Here is a 27491-nt window from a genome sequence, read left to right as displayed (position 1 = left end):
CACTTTGAAAACCCATCGTCACTATAGCAAATCACAATCAATTTGATCATTCAGAATACTGTCACCAACATACAGTCACCAGAACCTAAAGCAGAACCCAGAACTCCACAACAACAAATAGAAACAACTGAAATATTCTTCATAAGGTATACACTACTTCCATGTGTTGAACCAACATGTATACGCGCTTTTATCAAAGCCAACCAACGTACACATCTACAAATATTAATTCATAATTCTGCAGCTATTCCGGACTTCAGTTATACCCAGATCATAATATTTACAAAATAACACATGTGTCAGTATTTAGATCTATACTATACATGATCTAACCACATAATGATAATTCATTTCAAGCCTTAAGATCCCGATCCATCATTAGATCTTATCCCTCATCAACTGCTAAGGTTCATCCTTGGTTCAGATCAAGCACAACACCATAAGCCAATAACCTGCATACTAGATCTCACACTTCATCATATATTCAATACTTGCACACATGGCCTAATGATATTCTCCTCCTTATATAGTTTTAGGCCTTTCTTAATACCATGGACCAAAACCACTTAGGACCACCAAATACCTAGGGTCAATACCTTGGACCAAATACCTTGGACCAATACCTTGGATCAAATACCTCGAACCAAAAACTTGGTTTTCCAAGATATATGCACTTTTCCTTCTGTGAAAGTGCATGTGTACATATACACTACTTGTGTTCAGTGAACCTGTGTGTATACGTAGCTTGGTCAAGGTGAACCTGCGTATACCTCTCTTTCTTCATTCTTTGTAGTATGATTTGTAATTCTTTGTTGTTGACATGTTGTACTATGATCTTTCATCTGAGTGAGTTTCCATCAAGGACAACACCTGTATCATAATGCCAACAATCTCCCCCTTTGGACTTGATGGCAAAAACAACACCAAGTCACTCTCCCCCTTTAACGTCAAGGGCAAAGGGTGGACCAAGATAATTTCTCCCTTTGACATACATTATGTTGGTTATGCTCCCCCTGAGTACATGCTGAATTCTCTGATTGAGCTCCCCTTTTGTACATGTTGAGATGCACTGAAACCATCTATGCTCTTCCTGAGCATAAGCAGAGTCTAAAAAAATAATATTTTTTAAGAGAATAACATGACTCTATAACTCAACTATGTGAGGATGACCTTCCTATCACCAATAACTCATACATACATCCATCTCCCAACCAAGTGTTGATATACCAAATGTTTATACATGTCAGAAACAAGAAATATTATAGCGTCCATCCCATGTAAAATGGGGATAAAAATTACATCATTTGTCCAAGAGGACTCGTTCAAGACATATCACACCCTAGACTTTTATCTGAAGCCATAGCTAGACTCGGCAACCATAATGCCAACAATGCTGAATGTACGTGAAGGCTAATTCTCTCTGTGAACCTGTGCTACCTGTGCATTGTTAACATGTCAATGATCAAGGCATATTTGTCAGTCAGATAAAATTAATGAACATAGCATATAGACATTAATCATCAATATCCATCAAAGCACCCACATCAGAGCCTACCCCACTATTTTTCTTGTCTGAAACACATATATGCTACTTGAACCACACAAACCCATGTGTGTACGTGACTATACTTCATGAAACCCACGTATAATAACATTTCTTTAAAAAATTGGATTTAACAACAAGATGATACAGCAACTACTCCCAACTTTTGTATGAGATATTCAAATGTCTCTCTGGGCAGTAGTTTAGTGAATATATCAGCAACCTATTCTTTGGAGGGAACATACTCCAATTTGACCTTTTGTTCAAACACTTGTTCACGTAAAAAATGGTATTTGATGGGTATGTGCTTAGTCTTGGAGTGCATGACTGGATTCTTTGAAATACTAATGGCACTTGTATTATCACATAGAATGGAGATGGGTGGAGTACATGTGATCTGAATGTCTTGCAAGGTTTGCATCATCCAAAGTAGTTGGGTGCAACAAGATGCATCAGCCACATATTCTGCTTCAGCTGTAGATAATGTAATTGAAATTTGTTTCTTGCTGAACCAAGACACTAACCTGGAACCCATATAGAATGCACCACCACTAGTGCTTTTTCTGTCATCAACACTTCCTGCCCAATCTGCATCTGTATATGCATGAAGAGTAAGATCTGTATCTCTAGGATACCATAAACCAAAGTTCTGTGTTCCTTGAAGATATTTGAAAATTCTTTTGACTGCCTGAAGGTGTGATTCCTTTGGATTTGCTTGGAATCTTCCAACTATTCCTACTGCATGCATGATGTCAGGTCGGGTACCTATTAGATAAAGCAGACTGCTAATCATGGATCTGTAAGTGGGTTGATGTACTGCTGCTGATTCATCATTTGAGCTGAGACTGCATCCTGTTACCATTAGGGTACATACAGGTTTAGAATCTTCCATGTCGTACCTTTTCAAGATCTGTTTGAGATATTTGGTTTATGAAAGAAAAATACCATCTTTATTTTGTTGAACTTGTAGACCAAGAAAATAGGTAAGTTCACCAAGTAAGGACATTTCAAATTCTTGCTGCATTACTGAAGCAAAATTCTGACTCATGGATTCTTCATTCCTACCAAAGATGATATCATCAACAATAATTAGCAATTTATCAGTGTCAATCTTTGTATATAGATTGCTATCTGCTGACCGTTTTGAAAAGCCCTGTTGGTGTAGATATTTGTCAAGGCAGTAATACTAGGCCCTTGGAGCCTGTTTCAGACCATAGAGAGCCTTTTTGAGTCTGCATACAAGTTTTGTATCATTTCCAAGAATGAATCCTTCTGGTTGTTCAATATAAACTTCTTCTTCTAAATCTCCATTAAGGAAATCAGATTTAACATCTATTTGGCATACTTTGAATTTCTAAAAGCTAGAAAGAGCAAGAAACATCCTTATGGCTTCAAGTCTAGCAACAGGTGTAAAAGTTTCTTCAAAATATATACCTTCTAGTTGAGCATACCCTTTACAAACAAGTCTGGCCTTGTTTCTAATGACTTCTCCATTTTCATTCAGCTTGTTTTTGAATATCCATTTAGTTCCTATAATATGTTTATCATGAGGTCTAGGAACTAATTCCCAAGTATTATTCTTTTCAATTTTCCCAAGTTCTTCATTCATGGCCTTGACCCAACATTCATCTTTGCATGCTTCATTTACATTTTGAGGTTCAGTGGAGGATGGTAATGCTAGATAGCTTGAGGTTTCTGTAATAGTTCTTCTTGTCTGTACACTTGCCTCTTTTTCCCCTAAAATTTGAGTTTCTAGATGATCTTTTTGAACATACCTGGACAAAGTCTTTTCTTCTACCGATATCTCTTCTTCTGGTGCTTCATTGGTTTCTTCTTCAATATCATGATGTGGGAAAATAATCCCCATCTTCTTAATTGTCATAATCTTTTGTTTTTATCTGTTTTGGATTTTTGCATGCTTCATCAACTACAACACCAATACTTTCAACAATTTTTCCAAGTCTTTTATTATAACATTTATATCCTTTACTTCCGGAAGAGTAACTAAGAAGAATACCTTCATCTGCTCTGTGCTCAAACTTACCAATTTTTTCATCAGTCCTTTTGATATAACATTTGCTTCCAAAAACTTTAAAGTATTTTATAGTAGGAGTCTTACCATACCAAAGTTCATGTGGAGTTTGAGTGTTGTTTACCCAAACATTTTCTTGGTTGAGAATAGTTACGACAATGAATGCAGCTTCACCCCAGAAGGTTGCAGGAGTTCTATATTCATCTAGCATAGCTCGAGCCATTTGTTGAATAGTTATTTTCATTCTTTCTACCACTCCATTTTGCTGAGGAGTCCTTGCAGTGGAGAATTTCCTTTTTATTCCATGTTGTTCACAAAAGTCAAAGAATTCATCCGAGGTAAATTCCCCTCCTTGATCAGATCTGGGACATTTGATTTTTCGATCTGATTCATTTTCAACCAAAGCTTTGAAGGCTTGGAACTTTTCAAATGCTTCATCTTTATGCTTAAGAAGACCTATCCAACACATTCTGGAAACATCATCAATGAACAAAATAATGTATTCTTCTCCACGAGGTGACTTTTTCCTTGATGGTCCACATAAATCAGTATGGACAAGTTCAAGAGGCTTACTAGTTGACGCTTATTTTTCAATGAAGTGAGCTATTGTTTGCTTACTGAATTGACATGGTTTGCATATTGTATTTTCAAGGACGCTGATATCTGGAAGATCATGAACAACCTTGAATCTGCGTGCTTTTCTTATTTGCGAAAAGCTTAGATGTCCAAATCTTCTATGCCACAGCTAGTTTTCATCATTTTTTCTTAGATAGCATTGTTGTTGTCCTCCCTTGAGTATGTATAAATTATTTGGAGTTCTTGTACCTTTGATCACGGTCTCTCTTGTATCAAGCTCATGAACAACACATCCGTTTGATCGAAACACTACTTCATTTACTTGATCACACATTTGACTGACACTCAATAGGTTATGCCTTAAACCATCTACATACATAACATTTCCAGCTTTAACCTTTTCTTTCAAGAGAACATAGCATTTACCTTTTATGACCGCAGGAGTGTCGTTTCCAAATGAGACATTCTTTTCCTTTTCTAAGGCAGTATATGCTTGAAATTTTTCTTTGTCACTTGTCATGTGTTTTGAGCATCCACTGTCGATGTACCACTGATTTTCTTGTCCTTCTGCATACAAGGCTATACCACATCTTTCTGTTTGAGATTATTTCCTTCTCCATATCTTGGGGTTTAATGGAGTTTGCTCTTTTTGAGATATTTGCTGAAATTTGCTCCTGAATTTAGATTCTTCATGACCAAAGTTGTTACAGATTGAGCATTCTATTTCATTTTCAAGAAGAGAAAAGTTATTATAGGAACTTTTCTTGACCGCTGTTACATTCCTTTGATTTCGTGCTTCTCTAGTAATGATGGTTTTATAAGAAACACATTGAGCAGCTTTGTGTCCAAAATAATGACATGAGAAACATTGCCTATAAAATAAGTTCCTGCGATTATCGAGTCTATTGGCCGGGTGATTGTAGTTTCTATTGATATTCATCTTTGGAGAAAATTGAGTATGATTTACCTGAGGTTGGTTGTGGCTTATATTCATCCTTGGAGTAAACTGAGTCTGATTTACCTGGTAATCTACTTTATGCCTTTGCTGATGACTATCATACTGTTCACCGATCTTTGCTGCATCCAGATAGCTTTTAGTGGAGGTTGACGACTTCTGTGATTGAGATGCTTCTTCAGTATATCCAAGACCTGTCTTTATCAGAGGAGAACACTGCACTTTGGTAATTTCATTTAAGGTTTCTGATCCTTTAGCAAATATAAGATTGAGAGATTTCATTTTCTCAAGATCCTTTCTTAGACCCACAATTTCACATTCTTGTTTTTCATTGTGTTTTTCTTTTTCAGCAAGTTGGTATGTCAAGGTATCTATAATCATATTCTTTTTTTATAAACAGATTTTGAGTTTAGATATTTCTTCATGAAGGTCACCCTCTTCTAAAGCATCCCAAAAATTATCATCATCATAAGCCATTAGAAGTCTATAGTCATTACTATTTTCATCTTCATCACTATTTGATAAATCATCACTGTCTTCATGAGTATAGTAACTCTTTTTATTTACAACTTGTTTTCTATTCCATTTTGCATATTCCTTCCCCTTTTCATATTTATCTTTATGAGGAAATTTGGCAGCATAATGACCGACACTGCCACAGGCAAAAGCATTTGAACGGTAGCTTACCTCTAAATCTTCTGGAACCTCGTTGAAGCTTCTTGAAAAAGTTTACCTCATGTTCTTCTTTTGAAATATGTCCCGATTCATTGTGTTCTTCCTTTCCTTTTGCTGAAGCTTTAAATGTGGCTTCTCTCATATCTAATGGACCTCCTTTTCTCATCTCAAAGGAAGTTAAGATTCCATGGATTTGTGTCATAGTGATAGTTTGCAAATCCTATTTTTCCTCTATGGCAGACACTTTTGATTCAAATTTAGCAGACAAGGATCTAAAAAATTTCTCAACTAAGGTAACTTCCTTTATATCTTCATCCAGATTCTTCATACAATTAACAACCTCATCTATTTGTAAGAAGTAACTAGCTATACTTTCATCATTGTGCATCTTAAGAGTTTCATATTGAGTTTTGAGAGTTTGAAGTTTAGCACGTTTTACCTGAGAGTCTCCTTCGTAGCTTAGAACGATTTTGTCCCATATTTCTTTGGCTGATTTGAGTTGCATGACTTTGACAAACTTTGGTTGTGACAAACTTCCCAATAAATTATTGACAATCATGGCATTGGTTTCATATTTCTTTATACCTATCGTATCTGTAGGAATTGCTATTGGAAATGTATATCCTCCTTCCACAATTTCCCAGACATCCGTTCCAAGTGATTATAGGCCGTGGTTCTTATTTTCCAATAAGCAAAGTTGCTCCCATCAAAGATTGGCGGTCTGATGGATCCCACGCTTTCTTGATTACTCATGATTATGGATCTCCCTTTAAGTGATCAAGCTTCTTCTGAAGAACCTGCTCTAATACCAATTGTTGGAAATAATACTGGGGGGGGGGGGGTGGTGAATCAGTATTATCAGATCAATAATTTTAATTTTCCAAATAGATTTATATAAGCTGCTTTTGCTAAGTGAACCAATGTGTACACGCGACTGTACTTAAAACAACCAGCGTATATGTAGAGAACGTTTGATTTAGCCAATTTATCATGCATTGAACTTTAACCAGTATATCAAAGATTTATTAGACAGTGCAGTAAAAGTAGAATAAAGTATTACACATAAGCAACACACATGAACACCAAGATATAAGGTGGAAACCCAATGTGGGTAAAAACCACCTGCTGCTGTCGTCTTTGTCTTCTTTTAATAAGAAGAAAATCTGTTTACAATCTTGTATTGGTGCAAACTCATACTAGTACGCAGGCTTCTACCTGCAGAAGGCTACAACCTTCTCTCGTTCTCTAGCTTCTATTGGAAGGGAGCTACAACCCCCTAGCTCTTGTACTAGCCTATATGTTTACTAGTACATAGGCAACAACTTACAGAAGGCTACGACCTTATTCTTCCTCCAAGGACCACGTTTCATAAATTTTCAGACTGGATCCATCATCAACATCATAACTGTAATAAAATCATCAAACACATCTGCATCAGCCAATCATTGAAAATCAATCATCACTTTCTGAATCAACCATAACTGAATCAATCAATCACTTTGACAACCCATTGTCACTGTAGCAAATCACAATCAATCTGATCATTCAGAATACCGTCACCAGCATACAGTCACCAGATTCCAAAGCAGAACTCAGAACTCTACAACAACAAACAGAAACAACTCAAATATTCTTCATAAGGTATACACTACTTCCATGTGTTGAACCAGCGTGTATACGTGCTTTTATCAAAGCCAACCAATGTACACATCTGCAAAAATTAATTCATAATTGACATTCATTGTTGCAATATGCTTCTTAAAGCTTTAGATCATATGGAACAACTGTAGTTAGTGATGGAAATCTTTAAAGAATTGCAAGAAAGGGGATTTTTTCCAACTACTAATACTTGGAATTATGTTGTTGAAACTTTTCGTTATGGGGGTAAGCTACCAGAAGCCCCCAAAATTATACAAGCCATCCATCAAACAGGCTACGTTCCTGACTTTTGTACCTATGATTTACCTATTTATGGGTATTGCAAGGAAAGTAGAGTGTCAAAGACTCTTGATATTGTGAATGATCTCATTTCACAAGGGGCTTTGTGCCTCAAATGAAAAATTACAATGTACTTATCAAAGGTCTCTACAGGATAGGTAATTTGAAGGATGTCAACTGCCTCCTACAACAAATTCATCAAAGGAGATTGAAACCAAGATTTGAAATTTATACAGTTTTAATTGAAACTCATTTGCAGAAGGGAAGCATTGGACATGTTACAAAGCTACACAATCATATGCTAGAACATGGTCTTATCCTTGAGCTGGGTGGCTACAGTTCATTCATTAGCATACTTTTTAAGCTTGGAATGGTAGAGGAAGTGAATAATATTATCTTTCAAATGTTAGACTAGGGATTGGTTCCTACATCAACAATTTTCTCTGTAGTTGTGGAGATCAACTGCCTCAAGGGCAATGTTGAACAACTAAACATAATCCATGATGACATTATTAGAAAAGGTATAGTATTGAATGTTGCAACTTATACTAAACTGATTGAAGGGTTGTATAAAGGAGGACAACTAGAAGAAACAAATGAATGGTTGAATGAAATGCAGGAAAGGAGTTTGACTCCAAAAAAGAGTAGCTATGTCAAGCTTATATACGACCATTGTCAGAGTGGGAATTCAAGGATGGAATTGAAGTTGTTGGAGGAAATGATTCACAAAGGTTTTCCTCCTCTTTCCATATATTTCTATGAAAAGTTGTTGGTGGGCTTTAGGAGGATGGAGATATTAAAAAATCTCATAATATTTCTATTCAAATACTAAAGAAAGTTCTTATACTCCAAAAAAAGTATCTATGCCACACTAATTCTTGGGCACTTGCAGGAGGGAAATATTCACGAGCCTTTGGTTCTAATGGACGAAATTCTCTCAAAAGGAATTGTTCTTGAATAAGACATATGCATACTATTCATTACTCAACTTTTCATGCAAAGAGAAATAAATGCAGCTGATAAATTTTTTCATTGCATGATTAATAATGGGTTGTGGCCCACTGTTTCAAACTATAACTTGTTAATTGATGGTTATTGCAAGGAAGATAGAATGTAGGAGGCTTTAAAAGTGCAGGAGAAGATGGTCAGAAAGGGTATGGATTCTAAAATTAATAGTTTCAAGATACTCATCAGTGGGTTCTGTGTAAAAGGAGAGTTGGAGGAAGCTGAATGACTCTTGGACAATATGCTAGACAGGGGGTTGATTCCAGTTGTTTCTATTTACAATGATGTTATCCATGGCTATTGTAGGAGTGGAAAATTAGAGGCGACATTTAGAATTAGGGATAAAATGTCAGTTAAAAGAATAGAACCTGATGTGGACACTTACAATGCACTTATCTGCAGAATTTTATACTTATGACAAAAACAATTAATGGGAAATGAGGGAACTTAAATCAGCTACCAATCATAAGTTACTTATGGCACAAACAAGTTAAGATATCTCCTTGACGACTCCAACTTCTAGATTTTGAGTTCTATGTTTGCAATGACACCATTAAATATGTTGTGGCAAAGTATTTTCATGTTTTCTAGACAAAGGACAATATGAAAAAATAATTGATCTTTGGATAACATTCATGAAATATAACAATAGCTTTCGTTCAAAAATTATGAGAAAATTATATTTTGTTAAAAAATGTATGGAAATGGCTACCTAAAGGTGGGCTCAATCACAAGTGTGTCTCATGAGTGGGATCTTCATTATGTGTTGCAATACCTCAAGTAGCAATTTCAACATTTACTAGTTTTCCACTAAAAGCTTTCCTAGAAAACAACGAGGACAGGCCTTACTTTCAACGTAGTATATATAATAGAAAAAATAGACTTCTTGCCTACCAATTTTTTTGCCACCTATGGAAATCCCACAGTCATCGTCCTTACATTAATGTTGCGAGGTGATAGATTGCCAAGTAATCTCCCAAAATTCTAATGGAAGGTAGAGGATTTCCCCTCTTACTCCCCTATTTACAAGTTGGCTCTTCTTTGCTCTGTGCCTTATTTAAAGCCAATGGTTCCATGGTTTCATAGATGAAAAGGTGTAGCGCCTATGCTCCAAAATAATTTAATTCTTCCATTATGTACCAAGACATGTTGACATGTATCAGGATAAAGCATGACCAGTTCACTTTGGGAAGTGTTTTGGTTGTGTGTGCTGGAAATGCAACGCTAAAATAAGGTAAGGAGGTCCATACCTACTTTATACCTAGATTGGGATCAAGTGTTATCATTGGGAGTGCCCTTGTTGACATGTATGAAAAGTGTGGGAATGTAGAGGATTCACTGAAGGTTTTTTAGAAAATACTTGAAAGAAATGTGGTTTCATGAAATTCCATAATTTTCGAATGTGCTCAACATGAATGAGGTATAGGGGTTCTCAAATTGTTTAGGTAGATGATGCAAGTGGGAATATGTCCTGATTTTGTCACCTTTATAACACCATATTTTCCCGAGAGGATAACACCCCAATTTACTAGTGATACCTAGTTTCTGCATCTAACGAGGAGCACACAACATTGATAGCTCCTATTTGTTATGCATATAAAACCAATTTCTTGTTGTAGGAATGGGTAATATAAAATTCCATCGCATGAGCTACAAACAACCTCACAGATGATGCATCCTGATCAAGACTGCCACTTGAAAATCCCTGCAAATTCAAGTAAAATCTCAAATTTGAATCATGAAAATAAGCTCTTTTAGACCAATATTTAGTTCATTACTCCATGAAATACTACTAGACAAATCTAAGTTGGATAAGAACACATAAAAGCATCACAATATTAATCAAATTATATTTTTTTCACAATAAAATATAATTTTTATAAGAAAATGTTGCAGTTAAGCCAAACATCTTAGTAATAGAAAAAAGAAAAGTGGTAGCCATAGCCGAATGCCCAAAATGAAAAATTATAGTCCCTCAAACCATATGGTCAATCTTCCTTGATCCAACCTCTAGTGGCCTTACAAGTGCATTTCCTTACATATATAAAACTGGAAAAGAAAAATATTAGTTTCCATGAATACTACATGCATATGATTGTTGCTTCTCCTTTGGATCACTTCCAACATCCCTCCAAGTGCCTCTCTTGCCCAATTGCAACAACAAGGCTGGTCTTATATGTACTTTCATCCATTACCAGATTTTGAACATGTTGAATACCCACTTGATTTTCTTCTTTCATATTCATTTACATCCTAAAAAATATCCAAACTAAAAATGGCTAAAATTGAATCAACTGTATTATCCATTTAAGCAATTGCTAAATATCTAGGAGCAACATAAACACCCAATGGGAAAAATAAAAATCCATAATTTACAAGTGATATCTAGTTGTTGCATCTAACGAGAAGGACACAACATTGATAAATCCTATTCGTTTTGCATAAAAAACAAAGTTCTTGTTGTAGGAATGAGAAACAAGAACTTCCATCCCACAAGCTACAAACAACCTCACAGATGATGCCTCTTGATCAAGACTACTACCTGCAAATCCTTGCAAATTTAAGTAAAATCTCAATTTTGAATCATGAAAATAAGCTCTTTCAGACCAATTTTTTAGTTCATTACTGCATGAAATACTGCTAGATACATCTATGTTGTCAAAGAACACATACAAGCATCACAATAGTAATCAAAAAAAAAAAAATCACAATGAAATATTATTTTTTAGAAGAAAATGTTGTAGTCAAGACAAACATTGTTGTAATACAAAAAAGAAAAGTGTTAGCCATAACCGAATGTCCAAAATGAAAAATTATAGTCCCTTGAACCATATACTCAATCTTCCTTCATCCATCCTCTAGTGGCCTTACAAGTGTATTTCGTTACATATATAAAAATGGAAAAGAAAAATACTAGTTTCCATGCATACTAGAAGCATCTTCTTATTTGTCCTCCTTTGGCTCACTTCCAATAGCCCTCCAAGTGCCTCTCTTGTCTGATTACAGCAACAAGGCTAACCTTATATGTACTTTCAGCCATTAACAGATCTTGAACAAGTTGAATACCCCTACAATTCTCCAAAAGACCAAAGATATAGCCACAAATGGACTTGACTCTTCAAGAGGGGGATATGACACAATTTCTGGAGGTAAATCAAAATGAGCCACAATTCTTCCAACCATATGTTGTAGAGACCATAGATGTACATTGAACTCCAAATACTTCCTGTAGTGACCCCAATGAATCCATCACATTTTTGAAAATCCCAGATTTCCAACATGCGATTGCTATGTCCATTGCACAAGAGTTCCCAACACAATTTTTCTTCAGAAAATGCTTCTCATACTCTTCCTTCCATTTTTTTCCACGTAATTCATTTCTCAAAGTAACCCACTAGAATTTTCCTTCATTATGGTGATGTTACATAGGGTAAACCCAATTCTGTGAAGCTCAAAGCTTTTCCATGTCACTTTCAAGAATAGAACCTGAGTGGGAAGGATAACATCATAACACTCCATCAAAGAATGGTAGAATTCATCATACTACACTTCACCTCCACTATTTCTTTTGCATGTGCTTCACTGCTCTTTTTACCCTATCATGCTCAAAAAATTCACAAGAAACACTCTTGCAATGGTGGTGAGCCATTGCCACAATCCTAGAAATCTGAACAAATAAGAAACCACCATTCTATGTCCATTGCTCATGCCAAAGGTCAAATTCTAAAGTAGAGAAAAATAAGTCAAACAAAGTCTCAATTCCCTATCGAACAAGCCCACACACCCATTGCTTGCACTTGGGGAAGGGGTCAAAGCCCAAATCAAGGGAGCATAATGAAATCCTCATCCTAATTCCTAGCTAAATAAACCCACAAGTGGCACTTGACTCCTCCATTGTAGCCGTCATAAACACCTATGCAAAAGTTGTGAGGAAGAACTGAAAGGGGTGATATTGACGTATTAACTTGCTATCATGTCAAACTTTACATGATTTTATGTGTTTTTGAATGAGGGCTCACCCTATGATTCAAATGGATTCATGGGGATACATGGATAGTAGGGTCCTATTTGAATCACCCACCCATCTACAACCTAGTTTCCTTGCTAGTCTACTTGTCGAAGACCTTGTTTTGCTTTTATGGGACATCAAAAAACTCAAATATTTTGAAAGTATTTAATCTCTACTAGAATTATTTGTGCTAGCCTATATAGACTGAAATTCGTCAAAATCATTTTGATACATTGATGTTTGAATTAGTGAGGGGTCCCCACCATTGTAGCTATATGGATCCATTTATATTTAAGATTAGGAAACATTTGTATAATTCCAAGGCTTCCGCCTCATTATTAGTTGATATCCTTTAAGGTTGAAGATACCCTCCCCACACCTACCTCCCTAACAATAATAAAATTATAACATGTAACAATAGACCTGATTTATGGAGAACAACATGATTTTTTATTTTATTTTTTAGCACATAAGCCAACATATCACCCCTTTGTTGTTTCTTTGCAATTGGTTTTTTCGTTTTCTTATTTCTTTTTGGTGGTTGATGTTGCTTGGCTAATGTTAGTCAAGGGTTTGAGATTATCCTCTGATGAGATTTTGACTCACCCTCCCACATTCATGGACATGCACATCTCAATCCTTATCTAGAATAGGCCAGAGCTAAAGTGATGAAGAAGTGGGGTCTACCCGCATTTTCCATGGCAAGAGATTTGCAAGTTGCGGGACTATACGTTACCCTAGAGAAATAAGGGTTCCCCTGGGCTCAAACAACGAAGAAGATATTGATGAAGACATTGAGAAGTGAGTCTTTGGGAAAGGAAATCTTCCTTATTTCAAAGTGGGAAACGGACACCCACATTCATGCTTCAACTGCAATCACTCAAGAATCCTACACGAGGTTGCTAAGCTGGATGATGAGGCACGACAAAAGGACAAAGGAAAGGGTCTGGAAGGCATCTCTCCCTCAAATGTTTTGCTGAATGATCCTAGGAACATGAGACACTTACCTAATGGTAGAACACTTTGCACGTGATGTGTCACATTAGATCTTTTGTGGTCTCCTATCTTGATCCAAGAAGTTCAGAGATCTGCTTAAAGATCTATTGTCATAGATGGAGCTGACATTTACAACTCTTTCCAAGGGGATCTCCAAGAAAACCTACAACTTGCATACTCTCTCAAGTGAAAGTGCTCCTTCCTTAGTTTCATGAAAAGGGTAAGGTTGGAGCATAGGTGGACTGGTAGTAATCTAGCCCATATGAACCCATTATTTCCACTGGCTAGTGTCATAGTATGTTATGACAACCTAGATTACTATCAAATTCATGTCAATAACAATACAATTTATAGTGTTTCCTATGTTACTAGTTCCAATTTCACCCTACAATTTGGTATGGTACATAGTCTTGATAGACTCTTGCATCTTGGTAATCATATAAAGTCCTAATAGACTCTTGCATCATGGAATCATACAGGTTGATGATATTATGATTATTCTCATTTTGATAATCAAATTATGAGGGAACTTGCAATGAAATCATAAAGATTTGAAAATGAAGAACCAGTAAAAACTAAAAAATTATTTTCAAGAAACAAAATAAGACTTACCAATATAGGAAAATGTAAAAAAATGAAAGAACAAAGTAATATGCAATGATTGATTCACAATATAAAGGATATAAACATAACCCCCATATCATTAATAACCTGATAAGCAACATCAAAGAAAGCAATATGATTATTTTCCTGAATGAAATCAGCAATCTTCTTCCACTGCTCAGGAGTTAGATCAATTACAGTTGGACTTTGAGCACAACCATGAAGTAGCACAAAAGAACCACTTGGTGTAGGCTGAAGGAAGTTGAGAAACTATCAGTCTCCTCTACTAACAAAAAATCAACAATGACTTTACCAATCATCTCTCTGTGAAAATATCTAAGAATACAAATGTTTATTACCTTGATGTTTGCAATCATCGTGTCAAATCTAGTCCTACAGTTTTAGGATCATAGTATCGGTATTCCAATCATGGAACCCCAACATAATTGAAATTGATCTTGTGATTCCTTCGTCAAAATCAAACTAGAATCAAATAGCTTCAAATAGATCAAATATTTGTTTACATAAAAATGATTAATAATGTTCAATTATAAGATGTGCATGAAAACTCTAAATACATAACTTAGAGTTCAGTATCACAACTCTAAATACATTACTTAGAGCTTAGAAGAAAAAATCTAATAATTGCCCCAAGTTGGAGAAGAAATCATGACTTGTGCTTCAGGGAAATGTCTTTGAATAAAGGTAGCAACGAGGAGAAGAGAACCAGTTCCTGAAAGGCCTTGGACAATAGCCACCAGATAAGTGTCAACATGGTATTATGTAAATTTAATTCCACATACACAAGCACAGAATATCATCATCCTAACATGCACATGACATAAGCATTGTAATGCTAGTCTGAAAAAGGGGATCTATGATACACCTTCGCTACCTTTTATTAGGTGATCTACAAAGATACAAATATGTTTTTCCTAGCATAGTCTACATAAGGGAAAATATTGTGCAGCCTAAAAGTTAAAAATAACTTGCCCTATTCTACCACCCATATCACCTTGTTACCCCCAACCTACTCCGCCCATAAGTAATTCATAGAGTAATTCGGAGACAACATACAATCCTTGCTTGGTTGCATTATTGTTAGCTCCCATCAACAACTCCATAGCAACCTTATTAAAAGAAGTCAAACCTTCAATAGGGAGGTGTTGTAGAAAAAGCATAACAAGTAATGTCAAATATGTAAAAACTTAAAATGATTCCCACAGAAAGGGTGTAATAGTTTCTTCACTAAAACCACATGCATACCTCTTCATTGTCTCCCTTCTCCAACATCATATTCTCTACCTGCAAAATAGAAGCAGTGATAAGAAGGATTCCATTTAATAATATAAATCTAAAAGAGCCCTCAAAATTCTATAAACTAAGATAAATACCTCAAAACCTTTATACTATCCAATTCAAATTAGCTAAAAGAAAAAATAATTCAATGACACCTTTTTCACTAGATTGAGCACACAGGGTTGAAAATCTTCTGTTTTGTAAGCTCCAACACCAAGATTAAGCTTCAACTCGCTTATTTGCTTTAAATGATTCTAAAACACCCAGAATTGGATCGAGAGGTGCCATTTTCATTGCTTCAAAGCGAGAGACGTCTGTTGCAATAACCATATTAATTCTACTCACAGTCTGTACAAAAAATCATTCTGTTAGAAAAAAACCTCCACCTATGGGAATAAATTTCAATTAAAATTGTTTTATATCAATATACTACAGAAAATACAGTTGGTGGATGCAATGCATTCAAATCAATAGATATGGAAATAAAGTTACACGTTTAATAAAGTTATTCAAGAACCTAAAATACATCGCATGTCTTATATTTCTTTTTTAATTAATACTTTTTAAAATACTACAAAATTTGAAATAATATAACTTAGAAACCAACAATGATAAATTTATAATATCACTTCCAAGCAAAAGTATTTCCTATCACTCATCAGTTTGATTTTGATCACCTCAACAAATTTATTCACTGACAACTGATTTTATCATGATGGAATAATACTTTTAATCGCAAGTATCTTAAATTCACTTTTTTCATTCATAACAAAGATTTGAATTCTTTAAGAAATCATCTTTCTCAAGGTACCTTACATAAATTTCATGATATTGTTTTGCAATGAGAAAATAAATTTACTTAATTATGGCATTATTTTATCATAAGAACATAGGCATTAATTCATTCAAACTTTTAAACGCAATCATAATTGCAATTGTGGTTGTTTTCCAATGGTTTAAACATCTCAAAAGAAAGCTTTGGCACACATGATGAAACATCAATCAAATGTTAGATAAAATTGACTCGGTGGTGGGTTTGAGTTTGTGTCAACATTTGTGGTTAACAATTATGGTTTTGGGCACCAATTGTGGTTAACAGTTATGGTTGTGTCAACAATTGTGGTTAACTTTTCTAAGTGCTAAGGCTATCACAATTGGGTTGAACATGTAGGAGAATCTCCAAGAGGATTCTTGCTCATAGTACATAAGATGACCTCAAATAAGTCAAGAATATTCCTAAGGTTTTGTGCTCGTAAACGTATTTGCATGGACAAGCTCACATGAATTAGGGAGCTGGAAAACCGACATAAACTTTTATCATGCTGTATGAGATTAAATAACACACCATTCATTTTCTTACAAATAAATGAGTATTTCCACTCCCCAAAGATGCCATGAAGCCTACAATTCTATTGCCCATGGTAGTTCATCACATAACAAGGCTATCTTCCATGAGATTGACGTTGGTAAAGCTAACCAGAAAAGAACTAAACCCATTCTTGGACAAACTTGGGAGGAGGGAAAAAACAAAAAAAATGTGCTTGAGGATTTGAGCATCTTAGACTGACCATCCACAGGGAAATTAGGTTGTGGTATTCCCAAGCTATGTAAGTTTCATGCCTAGAGGTAGGCCACCCAGTATTAATGATCAAATAAAAAATACCATTTTAGTTTCATGAAATGGCTTCCACACACTACGAATTATGAAAATCCAAGTCTTTTGTTTCAATTAGAAAACCTGTTGTAATTGACATCATAGCAATCCCAAACAATTATTTTCTTGGGAAATGAATCCATATTTCTAGTAAAATGTAGTACCTCTCCTTGTTAAGTTTACACTTCAACAAACCCCTTCCTACCGAATCACTATTTTGCTCTGTATCTCTTTTCCTTTGGTACTAAGGAGATGTCATGGCACTGCCACATTACTATTAGTGTTTTGACTCCATATACTTTGCATTCCCATTGAAACCATTTGATAACTTGTTAGCATTAGTAAAATTATTGTATCTTATGATTTAATAATATATTTTTCCTACATATGAATCATCTTTTGATAGAGGATATAGTATGGCTATGAACTAATCTGGTGAACTCGAAAGAGTGTTCAAACGTATGGATACTTTACAAATATTTTACTTTTTACTAAGTGATTATGCATGCAAGTAATGTAGTCCAGAGTCTACTCTAGAAGAGCCAATCAATTTGTAACTAGACAAGACCTATGCTATCACCATGGATGGATAGTCACCATCCCAACCATACCATAGGAAGTAAAGGCTATTTTTAAAACTGGAAAATGGCATTCACAATTCCATATGATATATTTTACTAGTAATAGAGTCTTTGAGGGGAGGTTTACACACTTTAGTTGATTAAGCCCTACTAACTCAAACTCTAATTTTCTTCTAGTTAAATATGAAAGAGAAAGACACATATAAAGAAATAATCACTTTATAGATATAAATATTTAATGCATATGGTTAAAATTGTTGTTGTCCATCAACTCCTATTATGTTAGAGGCCTTATCAAATCTCTAGAGACATGACAATAACATAAACAATCTTAGTGTGTAAGAACCCAAAAATAGCTATACATGCAATATCTCAATGATTATTGTTGGGACTCAAAAATGCCATATTTTCATCCACCTTTTTCTTCACTATTCCTTCCATTTCATCATCCCATTAACCTTTTATCATATCATCTTCATACATACATTTGGGTTTCACCTTCTTATTTTCCATTTTATTCATTTTTGTATTACAAGTGAATTTATGATTATTTAGTAGAAAATATACATATTTTTATATATATCTCAAGAATATGTGAGTTTTCTGATGTGTAAGAAATATGTGAAGAATTAATTCCAAGAGACTTATCCATATATCCTCCACCATATTAAGGAGATAATTATGCAAGCCTATTCCTAAGGAGAAAAACATGGAGGATTTGGTTGGCATATCTTATCCAATTCCTAAGGAGAAAAGCATGGAGGATTTGGTTGGCATATCTTATCCAATTCCTAAGGAGAAGATCACGGAGGATTTGGTTGACATATCTTATTCAAGATATGTGAGAGATTTATGGAGGATTCAAAGGGATCATATTTTGTAATAATGGGAAAGTAGTTAAAAATGCTTGAGAGCTTTGTGGGATCATATTTTGTAATAATGGGAAAGTAGATTAGTGGATGATCATTATGAGTTGTTACTCATCCCATTGTATAAATAGGAGTACAATCTCCTCCATTTGTAATCTGGAAGTTTTTGTAATCTTATAGTTTTGGAGTATGTAATCTTAGAAGCTTAGAGTTGTAATTTTAGAGTTTGTTTGTGATGGAGATTTTGAAATAAAGGATCATACTTCAATTTTGCTTCTACATCTGAGTCTCCATTGAAGTGGTGTGCTTGTGGAGTTATGGAGGGCCCCCATGGCCTCACTTGCATGCTTATTTGTTTATAATTTATTTTATGTTTTTGTTTGATTTCAGCTTTCAAGTTTTGCTAAATGTTCTAATATTGGAAGAGTCTTATTTGAAGGTGTTCTTGTAAGAGAACCGTAAGATCTCATACAATTATTAGATCTAGGTTTATTTCATTTCAGCTTTTAATTTCTTATTAGATGTTCTAATGTTGGAAGAGATCTTGTAGAATATGTTCTTGTAAGAGAATCATAGATCTCAAACAATTGTTAGATCTAAGTTTGATTAGTTATTGAAAGAGATCTTAATGAATATGTTCTTGTAAGGGGACTTTAAGATCTTGGAAAAATTAGGAATCTTTCTAGATCTATATATTTTAGATAAGCACTTCTAAGTTTACCTTCCCGGGTTGACATTAAATTAAACTCTAATTTGCATCCGCATTTTAGACCAAACATTTTGGCGCCGTTGCCGGGGAAGTGAAACTAGAAGGATTTAGTATTTATTTTATGCATTTGTTTTTCTGGACTAATTTGTGGAACTTGGTGACAGCAGGTTCGTAAAGGAGTTCAAAGTTTGGAGCATTTTTATTTTCATACATAGTTATTTTAAATTCAGTTTTTATTTTAAACCCCCCATTTCTCACTAATCCATCTACGGATGAGGGCTTTGACAATGTTGAACAGGTACTTCTTGGAGAGCAAGGACAATAACCTTGAGCCAACTCTAAGACATGATTCTCACATACTTGCAAAAAATAGTGTAAATTTTTTAAATCTTGATGTGAGCATGTTCAAATTTATAGTCCGTAGATGGCTTCAATGGAGGCATGCTTTTACTTAGAAAATAAAACATCTTTTAAGTTAATGTAGAATAGATTAGAAAAATAAAAATGAGATCTCATTAGAAGTCATTAGAAGTCGTTATCATTAGAAGTTTTTAGTTTTGTTTTCAAAAAAATAAATCATCATGAATAAATTCAGTGGCACATCTTTGCATTTCTATGTCTTGTTTCTGTATCACGGGTGAGCCAGGAGCCTGATTATTGGAAAGCCTTGTCTTCCGAGAGTCTAAATGCCCCCGTGACATTGCAGAAAGAGTGTAGATAATGCAAGGTTTTGTCGCAGATCTTAATTGTGTTTTTTTTGTCGCAGATTTTAATAGTGTTTTATCCATCCACGCTAACCTGCATAAATAAAAAATAAATCAAGAGATTAGTATGCTCTCTTCCCGCGCTTCGTGCGATCTAGAAGATCAGAAAATCTATTGATTTATTTCAAATAAAAATACTCTTGCTGGAGAACTAATCTGCAATATGACAATAAAGAATTTTGTGAATGAGAAAAAGATCATCTTAAAATAATTTAGATAAAATCTAGTTTTTTTTTTTGAATCAGAACGCAACCCCTTAAAAACGTCAGTTTTCAAAAGCGGTTTGTGGTCGAACCAGGACAAATTTGGAAAAACGAAGACATGGGTTTTTTCCATAATAGAATGAATTATATAACCCAGAAATCGTTTGCTTAAATTCCTAATGGTCTAAGAGGAAATCGTGGTTCTTCGGGACCCTATTTTGGTAACTGCATGATGAAAAAACGGTTTTTACAATTAATATGCAGAGGAATTCAAAGTTACATAAAAGCTCGATTTTTCATTGATTCTAGAGGATTTTGTGTGTTTTTTAGGATATTGAAAAAAAATCCATTTTAATGTTAATTTATTTTTAGAAATTTTCTATATTAGTTTTTAATTAATTTCTTTATTAAAAAATAAAAATTAAAAATTAAAAAAAATGATTTTTTTTAATTTTGTTATTAAAAAAAAAAAATTGAATTTCATTCTTTTGTTTTTTATTTAAAAAAATAAAAATAAAAATAAAAAATAAAAATATTTTTTTTTTCACAAAATTCATGCAGGTCTGAAAATTAAAAAAAATGGAACACTTGGAAACAAATTTTGAGGATCAATTTATCAAACATTTGGAGGATTCTATAAACGATGATTATCTTGTTTAAATAGCTTCAAGTTGGCATTAAATATTCATGTTGAATGCTTTTATATCACATACTAATATGTAGAACACAACAGATCTTTCTAATGTCAGTCTTTTTGCCGAGCATATTTCATCTGACCCAAACAGGGAGTATTACTTTTCATGGTTATTTTAAGAATGGATTGATTTTAATATCATGATTAAGTCAATTTCAACACTTTGATTGTCCTTAATATGTTTTATTTGGTATGAAATTTTTGCGTAAGAATCATGAAGGAAATGGCCATTTCTTCTTGAACACACTTATGTTTTCTTTCTGCCAAGTTTTTTTTACAGGTTACAGGATAATCAAGTGATCATAAGGAGATTACATTGTGATGAAAATTGGTCTTCCAAAGACTCAATTCATGAAAAATTCTAAAGACAAATCCAACTCCACAACCACTACCTTGCACCTCCCTTTTTGAAGCAGATTTTGAATTCCACCAATTGTAAATCCATAAAGCATGACATTTCCATATCCATTTTTCACAGCAAGAGTTCATCTTCATACACCATGCATTTCCTTACATCCATTTTTGGACGCTTGAAGGAGCTAATTCTTCACTGCACATATCATGACATTTTCCACTCCACAACGATCCTTTTGCGTCATGATTACAACTCCTTGTTTTACAATGATGAATAAAACTCATTCCCTTTCCATGATTACATTGCCTTGTTTTCCTCGCCATGCTGATCCACACTGCTTGTCCGTGAGTTCTTTCCATTTATAGTCCTACCAAATCTTTTTGTACAAACTCGCGTTGACTGATGTGGGATTCCTTAAGGCCCACCTTTCAACAAGTCTTGCCCCATCGACATCAGCACCTTATCTGGGAAATAGACTAGAGTTCCTTTTGAGTACCTAGAGGCTTGCATGCCTTAATGGCAAGTTCTCTCGCTGACGATCATGGGAATACATCAATGTCCCTTGATCTTCAGATCTTGCAAGTGGCTCGACCTCAACACATCCATTCACACTTCGCAAGATGTACTCGGGTACCTTGGCACTCATTGACATCAATGGTGAGTTTCCTTGCATTGGTTAATGGCATACATCAATGGCCGGTAATCCAATGATTTCTATTCATGCTCGACATCGACACATTCTTTCGCATGATTAGAATTGTACCAAGAAGTTTAGTAGCAGGTGAAGACTATACACTTTTTCACGACTCCCTCAGCAGTTACAGCAGCATGAATTCTGATCTATGAGAGTACCACAGTTCCACTTTCAGCGTTTCTCTTTTCCATGATTCAGCATCAGCAGTTTAGATTCCTTCATCTCCCAGAATCCAGTTACAACAACATCAGTCACATTTTCCTGATCCAGCAGCAGCAACAGCTACATTCCTATTGCATAGTTCATCATTCTTGGGTAAGTAGAGGTATGTTTTTTTCTAATCTTTAATCATGCAATTCCTTATATGTTGATTTGAATATTTTGGAAAATTCCCTCACCATGCTACATTTCCTTTCATGAGCCATGTCAAGTTGCATGAAGACATGCAACCAATTCAGTTGAGGGGAGGGGAACTATATTCACTACATATTCACTTCCATGATTCTATTTCTTCACTACACTACATATTCACTTCCATGATTCCATTTCTTCACCACTATCACTCCATTTTTTTCATTTACCATTCACCAACATTTATTTTCCAATGATACTTTGTTGCACTTTGCTTCATACGTAATATTGGCATGCTTCATTAATATTACAAAAGGGCTTTCTTATGCACATTGATAGCTTATGATTTCTAGTGAGTGTTTACATTATTATTGAAGAAAAGAGAATAGAAAATGAAATGAATGTTGTTAACACAAGAACCAACATTCTTTGTATTCATGGTTGTCACACAAGAACCAACCATAAGAAAATGTAAATTGTTACTCATGTCTTTCACATATCCTGGAAACATTCATTATTAAAAGACATCATCATGTAAAGCCAAAGTTCAAAATGCCAAATGTTCTTAAGGAGACTCATGCATGGTTGCATGAGGACATGCAACAAGTTCAGTTGGGACTCAGAAATGTCATATTTTCATCCACCTTTTTCTTCAATATTCCTTACATTTCATCATCCCATTAACCTTTTATCATATCATCTTCATACATACATTTGGGTTTCACCTTCTTATTTTCCATTTTATTCATTTTTGTATTACAAGTGAATTTATGATTAATTATTAGAAAATATACATATTTTTATATATATCTCAAGAATATATGAGTTTTGTGATGTGTAGGAAATATGTGAAGAATTAATTCCAAGAGACTTATCCATATCTCCTCCACCATATTAAGGAGATAATTATGCAAGCCTATTCTTAAGGAGAAAATCATGGAGGATTTGGTTGGCATATCTTATCCAATTCCTAAGGAGAAGATCATGGAGGATTTGGTTGACATATCTTATCCAAGATATGTGAGAGATTTATGGAGGATTCAAAGGGATCATATTTTGTAATAATGGGAAAGTAGTTAAAAATGCTTGAGAGATTTGTGGGATCATATTTTGTAATAATGGGAAAGTAGATTAGTGGATGATCATTATGAGTTGTTACTCATCTGATTGTATAAATAGGAATACAATCTCCTCCATTTGTAATCTGGAAGCTTTTATAATCTTAGAGTTTTGGAGTATGTAATCTTAGAAGCTTAGAGTTGTAATCTTAGAGTTGGTTTGTAATGGAGATTTTGAAATAAAGGATCATACTTCAATTTTTCTTCTACATCTGAGTCTCCATTGAAGTGGTGTGCTTGTGGAGTTATGGAGGGCCCCCATGGCCTCACTTGCATGCTTATTTGTTTATAATTTATTTTATGTTTTTGTTTGATTTCAGCTTTCAAGTTTTGTTAAATGTTCTAATATTGGAAGAGTCTTATTGAAGGTGTTCTTGTAAGAGAACCGTAAGATCTCATACAATTATTAGATCTAGGTTTATTTCATTTCAGCTTTTAATTTCTTATTAGATGTTCTAATGTTGGAAGAGATCTTGTAGAATATGTTCTTGTAAGAGAATCATAGATCTCAAACAATTGTTAGATCTAAGTTTGATTAATTATTAAAATAGATCTTAATGAATATGTTCTTGTAAGGGGACTTTAAGATCTTGGACAAATTAGGAATCTTTCTAGATCTATATATTTTAGATAAGCACTTCTAAGTTTACCTTCTCGGGTTGACATTAAATTAAGCTCTAATTTGCATCTGCATTTTATACCACACAATTATCATCACATCAGTTGTAAAAATTAATAACTACTGATATCATTATTGAAGGATCTGCAACTAAAAGACAAGAATGGAAAAATCATTGGAGATCTTGCCCTTTTTGGTTTGTTTAAACTGTGGTAGAGAAATATCTCTTTCTCTTATGCCTTCAACATGCAAACTATAGCCCCAACAGAGCCCTCCCATGCATCAAAACCTTAAGGAGATTACTCTTCACTAGCTAGAGCTTGGTCCATGTCAAAGGTTGAGATCTTAACCATAGTTTACTACTAGAAAAAGCTTCAATCACTGGGTACATACAAAGTATTCTCCAATTGAAAATCAATGGAAATCAGGAAAGGAAAAAAAAATTCTCATTTAATTTGGGTTCTAGGAAAGGACAAACATATTCACATATGGGAAGATAACATTGTGGGAAAGTCCTTACTAGTGAAAAATCTATCTCTCCATGTTCTTCATGCTTGGATACATCTTGACGGCCCTCCAATGGAGATTGGTTGGGCTTGAACATAGGCTCAATACTACCCCACCATAGGGCTCTTCCTTTCCTTTTGATTACAGATCTTAAGGCGTGTGCTCAATGTCACATCAAAGACGAATATTCTTGAGCTTGGGAAAACATTGGTTATACAATTAAGCATAGTTACAAGATGCAGTTGAACCCAGATAGGATCCATTTGAAATATGGTGTATGGGTACAAATTTGGCATCCATATGGGATTTTCGAGGTAAATATTTTTTTGTTGGACCTTGGCCCATAAGAAGTTGCTTACATTGGAGAATTTGTCTAAATATGGAATAAAATGCACTTCTAGATGTGCACTATGCCCCTCAAGCAGTGAATCTAAAACCCACCTTTTCCTCGATTATTAATTCATAAGGACAAAATTCAAAAATTTATCCAAGTATTGAGCTCAGAATCAATGGCTCACCACACTACCCCAACTCTTTGACTCCTAGTAAAAGTAACATCATGGCACTTTTAATGGTAAACCCTTTCTAAAATATTTTGGCAAGCCATTCCCAAGTTCGTTTAATGGAAGGGTGCAATTTATCCCAAACAAAGACATATTCCACGTTAACTCTTAGCAATCAACAATATTAAAATGGGGTAAATTCCTATTGGCTAAGAATCTTCATTCTCGTAATAGAAGATCTTTATGCTGCAAGTGTTGGATCCAATAGAAGAAGTCTCGTGCTCTAAATTCAACCTATAGCCCCTCCAAGTAGGACTTTATTCCCATGAGAAGAGATGGTAGATCCCCTTCTCATAGGTTGAATTTAAATAATGGATCAAGTCTCACGATGCCTATGTTCTTTGTTTTCATGCAACCTCTAAGGGAAGTAGGTGCTCATTCAGCGTAGAGGAAAAAATAAATTTTTCTTACTCTTGGAGCATAGGTAGAGCCACCAATAATCAAATAAAGACTTATGAACTACTCCTATGCATAAACTTAGAAGTCACCTTGCATACCTGCAAATTGATTATTATTGGGGACTCCAAAAAATTATATAATAATGCATTTGCAACTTAGTTCCTCTCCTCCAAATACGAAACGTCAAACTTTTTTTCAAGCAATATGGATAGGATTGGGCTCCATCCTTAATGTGTATTAATTCCATGTTCTAATAAATAACTCCCTTGTTGACTCTCTTGCTTCAAAATCTATTGTGAGGCTTGAAGGAACTTATGAGGATTAATAACAAATCCCATTTATAGCCTATCACTTAGTATACATGTTGACAGGTGACTCTCTCTCTATGCATCAATTGGTGGTTCAGGGTGTCTTTTCAAAGTTTAAGTTGCCATGAAGTGTGGGAGCTCTATTAATTGGGACAATTGTTAAACATGTTAGCTTGTCCCATCTCTTTAGTCTAGGAAATGGTCATGCATGTGATGGATAGTGAGAATTTATGGCATTTGTTTGTGGCTTTGGTATAGGGGCCTCTTCACATGCTACAACATCCCCATAATGCTCCTAGGCAACATAGTATCTAGGTCTAATCTTTGGAGGTTTAGATTGTAGACAACTTGTCCAACCTTGTCCAATTGGTTATGGTGTAGTGTTCCCCTAAAATCTAGTGGAAGGAGCATATGGTTTCTCATCTGCATTGAGTACTAGTTGGAAGTGAAATTGGTAGTAACAATGGATATTATGATAGAGCGCTACCAACGAATCTGAAAGGTGGAGGACAAAATTGATAATATAAGGGGTCAATTAGAAGAGATTTAACATGTTGACACTCATGGTACTTTGTCTCCCTCTTCTTCAATAAATTATGTTAGTGCATATTAGTGGTAACATATGCAATGGCGAGTAAAAGGACTGCAATTTATATATTTTTTGGAATAAAGTCTGTGATAATATGCAAAGATTTCACATTCGAACTTCTTAGGGAGATACTTTAAATGCAGTGACTGCATTAATCTGTGAAATTCGTTTTCCGATTCCTTCCTCTATAACACTTAGAGTTAAAATATGTAATTGCACTTAATGTTTGGGTTGGAACAAATGTATAATTAAAAGATGTTTTGGTTGGAATGAATGTACTTGTGTGTTGTTGTCCCATTCCATTGTGGCATCTAGTTTGTGGAGAAATCTGGATTTTATGTCATTTTGGAAATGGTTTTGGTTCTGGTCAGATTTAATTTGTTGTCTTCTTGAGTTTATATTAAATGGATCTAAGTTGTCCTTTTGTAACTTTCCATCTTGAGGAGCTTCTTTATTGCTCTGTCTCCATATTTTTTGATGTATGGAATGCTAGGTTATTTGTGAATATGAAACTAATAGGTATGTAACTTTTCTATATTAATGAATTTCAAGTGCTACAATTTATAAAAAGAGAAGAATTCACAAGTTAGTATAACAATTCTCCCATATTATTGACCTTATTCCTAAAATTTTCAACGCTTCTTTTAATTACATTACAAGTTTTTTGAGCTTGTTGGAGCACATTCCTCTTTGTCAATTTTTTGTCTTTCTCCATGATCATTGTAGTCATTAGCTCTAAGGGATTTTAATTTGTCCCAAAATTTAGAGTTGAAATTTTTTATAATTATATTTTCCCTATATATTTTCTAATTGTCCTTGAAATTTAATTTTAGTCTTATGATATTCAATTATAATTCCATCTTTTTCCTTTATTTTCTCTTTA

At 34.5% G+C, this 27491-nt stretch overlaps 1 pseudogene; it reads right to left on the bottom strand.

Annotated features, from left to right (window-relative positions):
• Positions 1-7326: 7326 nt before the first annotated feature.
• Positions 7327-27491, bottom strand: part of LOC149226705 (aspartate aminotransferase, chloroplastic-like) — a 40051-nt pseudogene continuing 19886 nt past the window's right edge.

The sequence above is a fragment of the Pinus tabuliformis genome, chromosome J, assembly GCF_031772625.1.
Source record: "Pinus tabuliformis cultivar Carrire ecotype Pingquan chromosome J, CPIR1, whole genome shotgun sequence".
Taxonomy (NCBI): Eukaryota; Viridiplantae; Streptophyta; class Pinopsida; order Pinales; family Pinaceae; genus Pinus; species Pinus tabuliformis.
Note: the sequence above shows the minus strand (reverse complement) of the source record. Positions and strands in the feature narration are given on the sequence as shown.